Source organism: Macrobrachium nipponense, chromosome 39, assembly GCF_015104395.2.
Source record: "Macrobrachium nipponense isolate FS-2020 chromosome 39, ASM1510439v2, whole genome shotgun sequence".
NCBI classification, from domain to species: domain Eukaryota; kingdom Metazoa; phylum Arthropoda; class Malacostraca; order Decapoda; family Palaemonidae; genus Macrobrachium; species Macrobrachium nipponense.
Window position 1 is genome coordinate 44,633,012 of NC_061099.1, and position 7,500 is coordinate 44,640,511.

General features: G+C 37.7%; 1 long non-coding RNA gene across 1 annotated transcript in view; it reads left to right on the forward strand.

The window, feature by feature from the left end:
• The first annotated feature begins 2,723 nt into the window (after nt 1–2,723).
• The window catches only part of LOC135210564 (uncharacterized), an 80,851-nt gene continuing 76,074 nt past the window's right edge, over nt 2,724–7,500 (forward strand). The window contains exon 1 of the long non-coding RNA XR_010313544.1: nt 2,724–3,474. This is a non-coding gene — a long non-coding RNA (uncharacterized LOC135210564). The remainder of the gene's footprint in view (nt 3,475–7,500) is intronic.

Consider the following 7,500-nt stretch of genomic DNA (forward strand, 5'->3'; position numbering starts at 1 on the left):
GCACCGTAAAAACACCATACAAACAAACACATCTCTAACGCCTCAGTGGAATGCCCGAGAATCGAACTCGCGGCCATTGAGGTGGTGCGCCAACACCATACCAACCACGCCACTGAGTCGACTGTGTGGAAATATGACCTTGCATATTTCTTCCTTTCACCTGTCATAAAGGTATCTCCTTTTTTTCATATACTCTGCTTTCTGCCAAGAGTCTTATAGTAAATTCACATTAACCGTGCATTTGATGTCTAGGCCAGTCCCTTACGACGCTCCTGATTGGCTGTTGATAAGCCAATGACACGGCTGAAAACTCTCATTCTCTCGAGAGAGTTCACATACGCAGGATGTGTATTCCAACTTTCCTGAGGGATAATTTTGAAAGACGTATCCCTCAGGAGATGTGGAACATACATCCTGCTTATGTGAACTCTAGAGAGAGAGACCAAGAGTTTCCAGCCATGTGATTGGCTTATCAACAGCCAATCAGGACCTTCGCAAGGGATTGGCCTACATATCAAATGCACGGTTAATGTGAAGTTACCATAGCAATCTATGCACCTTTTAACTAAGAACATTAATCGTGATGTTACAAGTTTACATATATCTCCATTTCAGATTACTGTCTTCCAACAGTAATATGAAATTGAAACGGAACATGATATACCGAATCAGGCTTCAGATCTACTGATAAAGAGGCTTCCGTTTTCATCATTAATACTAAGTCTGTAACTTTTGTTTCTGATCATTCTAAATACTATTCGCCTCTCATTGCCAAGAAGGTTCTTGCGAAGTTAAAATTGAACCTGCATGACATACAATTTATTATAAGCATACTTCCAACAAATTTTTTTAAAATATCTGAACTGTAGTTTCTGACCTCAAAAAATTGCCCTTTTCTTCAAAACTAGAATCATTCCAAATCTATGTAGTATAATAATCTATAGTACATATAGTACAATAATCTGTTTCTTCTTCTACAGATATAACTTTAGATACCACTCCCAAAAGGCTTACTGCAGAGTCGAGTCATCGCGTCCCAACACATGTACACGCCGGGCCTGAGCATTCCCACAGACAATACATGGTCGGGCCTCCTCCATACCATTTGATTGTAGCATGTAGAGGAGTCTCCCTGTCTTCGTCTGGAACATTAAAATATACACGTATCCATCACCTCTCTCTCTCTCTCTCTCTCTCTCTCTCTCTCTCTCAGCGGATCGTGAATTATTCAAGAATGATGTCAGTCTCGGTCAAACTCTACAAAGAATAGAAAGAGAGATCGCAAGACAAATGAAGTGCAGAGCTTTTTGTGACTATGTAGACCTGGCGTGTTCGTTTTGTACTTGATTATCCGGCGAGAGAGAGAGAGAGAGAGAGAGAGAGAGAGAGAGAGAGAGATACGACGTATATTAAACGTACATGTCATATATATGAAATATATATGAAACCTTTGAGAGGAGAGAGAGAGAGAGAGAGAGAGAGAGAGCCACTTTAGTAAGAATTACATAGACACACGACGTATCCAAAAGGTACATGTATATGAAACCTGAGAGAGAGAGAGAGAGAGAGAGTGAGAGCGAGAGAGCGAGAGAGAGAGAGAGCGAGAGAGAGAGAGAGAGAGAGAGAGAGAGAGAGAGAGTTTTGAGAGCGAGAGCGAGGAGAGAGAGAGAGAGTGAGAGCGAGAGAGAGAGAGTGAGAGAGAGAGAGAGAGAGAGAGAGTGAGAGCGAGAGAGAGAGAGAGCGAGAGCGAGAGCGAGAGATGAGAGAGAGAGTGAGCGAGAGAGAGAGAACGAGAGAGAGAGAGAGAGAGAGTAGCGAGAGAGTGTGAGAGCGAGAGAGAGAGAGCGAGAGAGAGAGAGAGAGAGAGCGAGAGAGAGAGAGAGAGAGTGAGAGTGAGAGCGAGAGAGAGAGAGAGAGAGAGAGTGAGAGCGAGAGAGAGAGAGTGAGAGCGAGAGAGAGAGAGAGAGAGAGAACGACGAGAGAGAGAGAGAGAGAGAGAGTGAGAGCGAGAGAGAGAGAGAGAGAGCGAGAGAGAGAGAGGTGAGCGAGAGATGAGAGAGAGAGAGAGAGAGAATGCTCTTTAGTAGTAAGTATACACAAACACGACGTATACAAACGTACATGATGATGAGCCTAGAGAGAGAGAGAGAGAGAGAGAGAGAGAGAGAGAGAGAGAGAGAGAGAGAGAACCGCTTAGTTTAGTAGTATATACACAAGACGTATACAAACGCACATGTATAGAAGCCTTAGAGAGAGAGAGAGAGAGAGAGAGAGAGAGAGAGAGACCGCTTTAGTAGTAAGTATACACAAACACGACGTATACAAACGTACATGTATATGAAGCCTTAGAGAGAGAGAGAGAGAATGTCGCTTTAGTAATAAGTATACACAAACACGACGTATACATACGTACATGTATATGAAGCCTTAGAGAGAGAGAGAGAGAGAGAGAGAGAGAACCGCTTTAGTAGTAAGTATACACAAACACGACGTATACAAAACGTACTATATGTATATGAAACCTAAGAGAGAGAGAGAGAGAGAACCGCTTTAGTATAAGTATACACAAACACGACGTATACAAACCTACATGTATATGAAGCCTTAGAGAGAGAGAGAGAGAGAGAGAGAGAGAGAGAGAGAGAGAGAGTTGCGCATATGTGAGAGCGCGTTGGACCTGTAGGAGGGGAACCTCAGTGCTAGACGAGGTGGCGGTTCAGTGAGCCACGAGCGTTGGGCTTGAGCAGAGCTGAAAGACGCGATAGAGAGAGAGAACGAGAGAACGAGAGAGAGGTGAGAGAAACGAACTGACGAAGGGAGCGAAAGAGAGAGAGAAAGAAAGAAAGAGAGAGAGAAAGGCAGCGATGCCTCGTCTTTTCCAGCTTGATTAACTTCCTCTCCTCAATCACCTCCTTCGTGATACTCCGCAGAAAAGGATAACAAAAAAACGGCATAAATAGAATTTTAAAAAATCACCACTGTTTTTGGAAGCGATAAAAAGACGAGTGGGACTTTCTTTCGAAGTGTTTGACGGACTTTCTTTTATATATATATATATATACTTTTTCCTCCCAATTTCCCTCGCTATCGTGTTCGAGAATGTGTTTCTTGGGTGTGAGAGAAACTTTCCCGAAATACCCTGATATGAACTTAGATTCGTAACCTTTCACCCCACGACCAAATAAATTGAAAAAAAAAAAATAATAAAAAAAAAAAACATTCGGGTGAATCCTTTTTTTGTAATCAGTTCGGCAGACTTTCTTCGATGTTCTAGATGTACTAGAAATCTACTACTAGTTGTTGTTGTTCTTGTTGTTCGTTCGTTAACGATGTGATCTACAAATGCTACCGATACAGAAGAAGAAGATCTACTAGGATGACGCTAGTTTTAGGAATTCTCGATGTTTAATCCGTAGTCTACACAGCAACCAACTACAAAACCCTTTACCCCTCTTTTGAGCTGTTGCATAAATGGTAAGTACATCTCAGTACATCTTTGCAATGCCCAAGTCTTTTTCATTGTTATTGCAATCATAACACCTTAGCAGTTCCCTTGAATATTTTTTAATGTGTCCATTTTTTATATGACATCTTGTGTGCTGACATTTTGTGTGTGGCTTTGAAGGATTTCAGCCGAAAATTCGATTAAAAATCGAATGTTTGAAAAAACAGGAATCAGCCTACACATGAGTTTGCGTGCCCGCAGTCACGCAAGCTCGATATATATATATATATATATATATATTATATATATATTATATATATATATATATGGATATATATATATATATATATATATATATAATATATATATAATATAGGGAAGGTGTAAAAATTAATCCCTAAACCTAAATATATATAATAATAAATACGTTACATATATATATATATATATATATATATATACTATATATATATATATATATATATATATATATATATATATATATATATATATTGCATAAATTATCTGGGTTATTAATTCTACACGAATTTTTCCCTTATAACCTAAACAAGCCTTACATTGCACCCTACATCATTTGCATAATCATTAAATGGCCAAAAATAGTATCATCCACGAATGCCCTCTGCTGCTGCCCGGATGTGAACCTAATGCATGCCGGTCGGCATATTTTACGGGGATCATTTCTTTACTGCGTAGCATTCAGGGGTATTTTCCTTCATCATATTTAGATAATGATTTTAAATACGGGATATGAGACAGAGCGATATACTATTGATATACTATACTAGCGATACAATATTTGGAAATTGCGATAGTAACATACACCTGAATCTCATTAATGACTACTGGTAACACTGCTACTTATCATTATACATTTCTGGCCCCCTCCCCACCCCCACCCCTCAAAGCATACCCTACTAAAGCACAGCAGCAAGCATTACATTTTATTTACTAAATATTGTTCCCTATGTCTGTCAATGTTAATACCACAATGTTTGGAAACCGAGTGTCACATATACCGGAATCTCATGAATGACAGAATCTTGCTTATTACGACTACTTATTATACATTTCTCCCCCCCTCCCCCCTAACCTCCCCCCAACCTATACCCACCCCTAAAGCATACCCTACTAAAGCATTGCAAGCATTATATTCTATTTCCTAAATAATGCTCCTTTCCTCTGCTAATGTTTAATACCATTAATACTACTTTCAACGCTATTAATATTAATAATAGCTGGATTATTAACCAACGCTTCCCACATACGTAAATACAAGACGCAGATAATAGATAACAGAGAAATTTTTTTTTTAACAATACCATTATTAATACTTCCAACGCTAATAATTCTAATAATAGCTGGAATATTAACCAACACTTCCCACAAACGTAAATACCAAATGCAGATAATAGATAACAGAGAGAAAAAAAACTGACAGAACACAGCGTCCCCTCGGGCTAAGCCGTTCATCTCTCACATTAACGGACGACACAATATATATCATTTTTCCTCCCGGGCGACACATGCCACCTGCCCTTAGATTACTCCTACATTAATATCCATTATGAATGGGCGCAACCCTTGTCGGCGCCCAGAGCATAAGCCTGATGTATGGTGCGTATGGCAGGAAATGCCTTCCCTTCATTTTTTTTTTTTTTTTTTATCGGAGGGGAAATAGATTAGTTGGCGAAATGTAATGGAAAATGAAGCACAGGGCAAATGTCATGTGTTTTGGCAGGATGGGATATGGGTTAGTTGGTGAAATAAAATTTTAAAAATTCCTCTTGGGCTTTTTTTTTCTTTACAAACTCAGGGAATTAGTTAATGCACATTGATAAAAAGGAGTTTTATTCTAGATGTTAGGATGGAGAACTAAGCACTAGACAAATGTCATGTGTTTTCACAGGATGGAATATGGGTTAGTTGGTGAAATATAAAGGGAAAAGTTATTTTTTTCTTAAGTTTTACGAACTCAGGGAATTAGTTAATGCACATTGATAAAATTGGGGTTTGTTCTTCATGTTAGGATGGAGAAATAAGCACTGGACAAATGTCATGTGTTTTGACATGACGGGAAATGGGTTAGTTGGTGAAATAGAATTTAAATAATTGCATTTATTTGTATTTTTCTTTACAAACTCAGGGAATTAGTTAATGCAGATAGACAAAATGGGATTTACGCTACATGTTAAGATGTAGATATAAGCACAGGACAAACGTCAAATGTTTTGACAGGATGGGAAATGTGTTAGCTTGTGAAATATAACATTTTATTTGTTTGCTTTACAAACTCAGGGAATTACTTAATGCACATGGATAAAAATGGGATTTATACTACATGCTAAGAGAAACCGATATTCATGGATAACTAGCTCAGATATGTCTCATTTCCCTGAAAGGGAAAGTAATTTCAAACTACCAAGGAAATCACACGCCATAAGCAAGGAAGCATAAATAAAGTTTAAGGTCGAATGAATTTATATACGAGCATTATGAATACCTGCCATGCCTATATACATATACGTATAACATACGTATATATTATATATATATAATATATATATATATATGATATAGATATATGGATATATATATGTTACGAACTCCTTTAGGAGGAAGTCGTAACAGGTTCTTTTATTTTAATCTTAAATCCAGTGACAAAAACAAATCAGTATGGGCAAGGAAAATCAGAAAGACACAGGCAAAAATCTCACATATTTATTTACAATAAATATACGTACACTGATGGCTCACAAAAAGTAATAAATAGTCAAACACAAAAGGCCATCAAATAACTCAAAGAGTCACCTATAAATAAAGCTAAACCCTACTCATAGAGAAGAAACCAAACCATTTTAATCTTAATAAGGGACCCAAAATTAAATTTACCCACCACGCTAACCTAGTTACTAAATAGAAAGGAAAGAAGTGGAAGGACATAACAAAAAGAAACAATAATCCTACCTAAGACATAACAATCTAAAACCTTAAATAATACTATCAAACACTTTATACCATATAATTACAACACTCTTTAGGGTGTATCTAAAAATACACACAGATTGGTCATATGACACAGACCAGTACTAATACAGACGAGTCCATATATCGCTCAAAAAATGCAGTCACAGAACGTCACTCCCATCAGAAGAACTGCACTTCAAAACCGTTGGTGGATACACACACTTTGAGTCTAAGGCTCGCCAAAGATCAGGGGATGTTCTTCTTACCTGAGAGAAGACACCCTACTTGCTCCAACCAACAAGGCCACTCTGGGTGCTGATACAGTGGATACATCCATGAAAGACGAAAAAGGCTCTCGAGGCCAGAACCACACAACTGCCAACGCCAAGATTTAAGACAGTAGGCCACTTAAATCACAGTTGCACGTCGTACTCCTACATGTAGCTTCACGTGCATAACTGCCTTTCACATTAAGCAGCAGCTCAATGACAGCAGATGTTGTTCTCAAGAAGAAACAAGCGAGAAATCTTCAGAATAGGAAGTTATAGTAGTATAAAATCCACAACAGCAGACAGATCAGCAGCTCCAGAGTCCTCAACGGCCTTGAACAACTCTAGAATACTTTGGGAGAGTCACAAGTCACCTCTCCTTACCACACTCCCAGTCACCATAAAGAAAAATAAACAGAGTTACAAATTTGGCAAGGAAGCAAAAAACACTGAGGAAGGCCGCACTTCAAACTGCACTCAATAGATGGGCGCACAAAAACTTAAGCTTTTTTTTTCAACCAAAGCAAATTAACAGTACATTTAACCAAAATGTATACTAACGTAAAACAAATAGCAAATACATAACTTAACTTAGTTTTTACAAAATTGCAAACAAATTTAAAAGCCATCAGTGCAAAAAGGCAAAACAATGAGATTTTACTTTCAAAAAAATTACGTTACGGCCTGGACAATATATATATATATATATATATATATATATATATATATATATATATATATATATATGTATATATATATATATATATAATATATATATATATATATATATATATATAT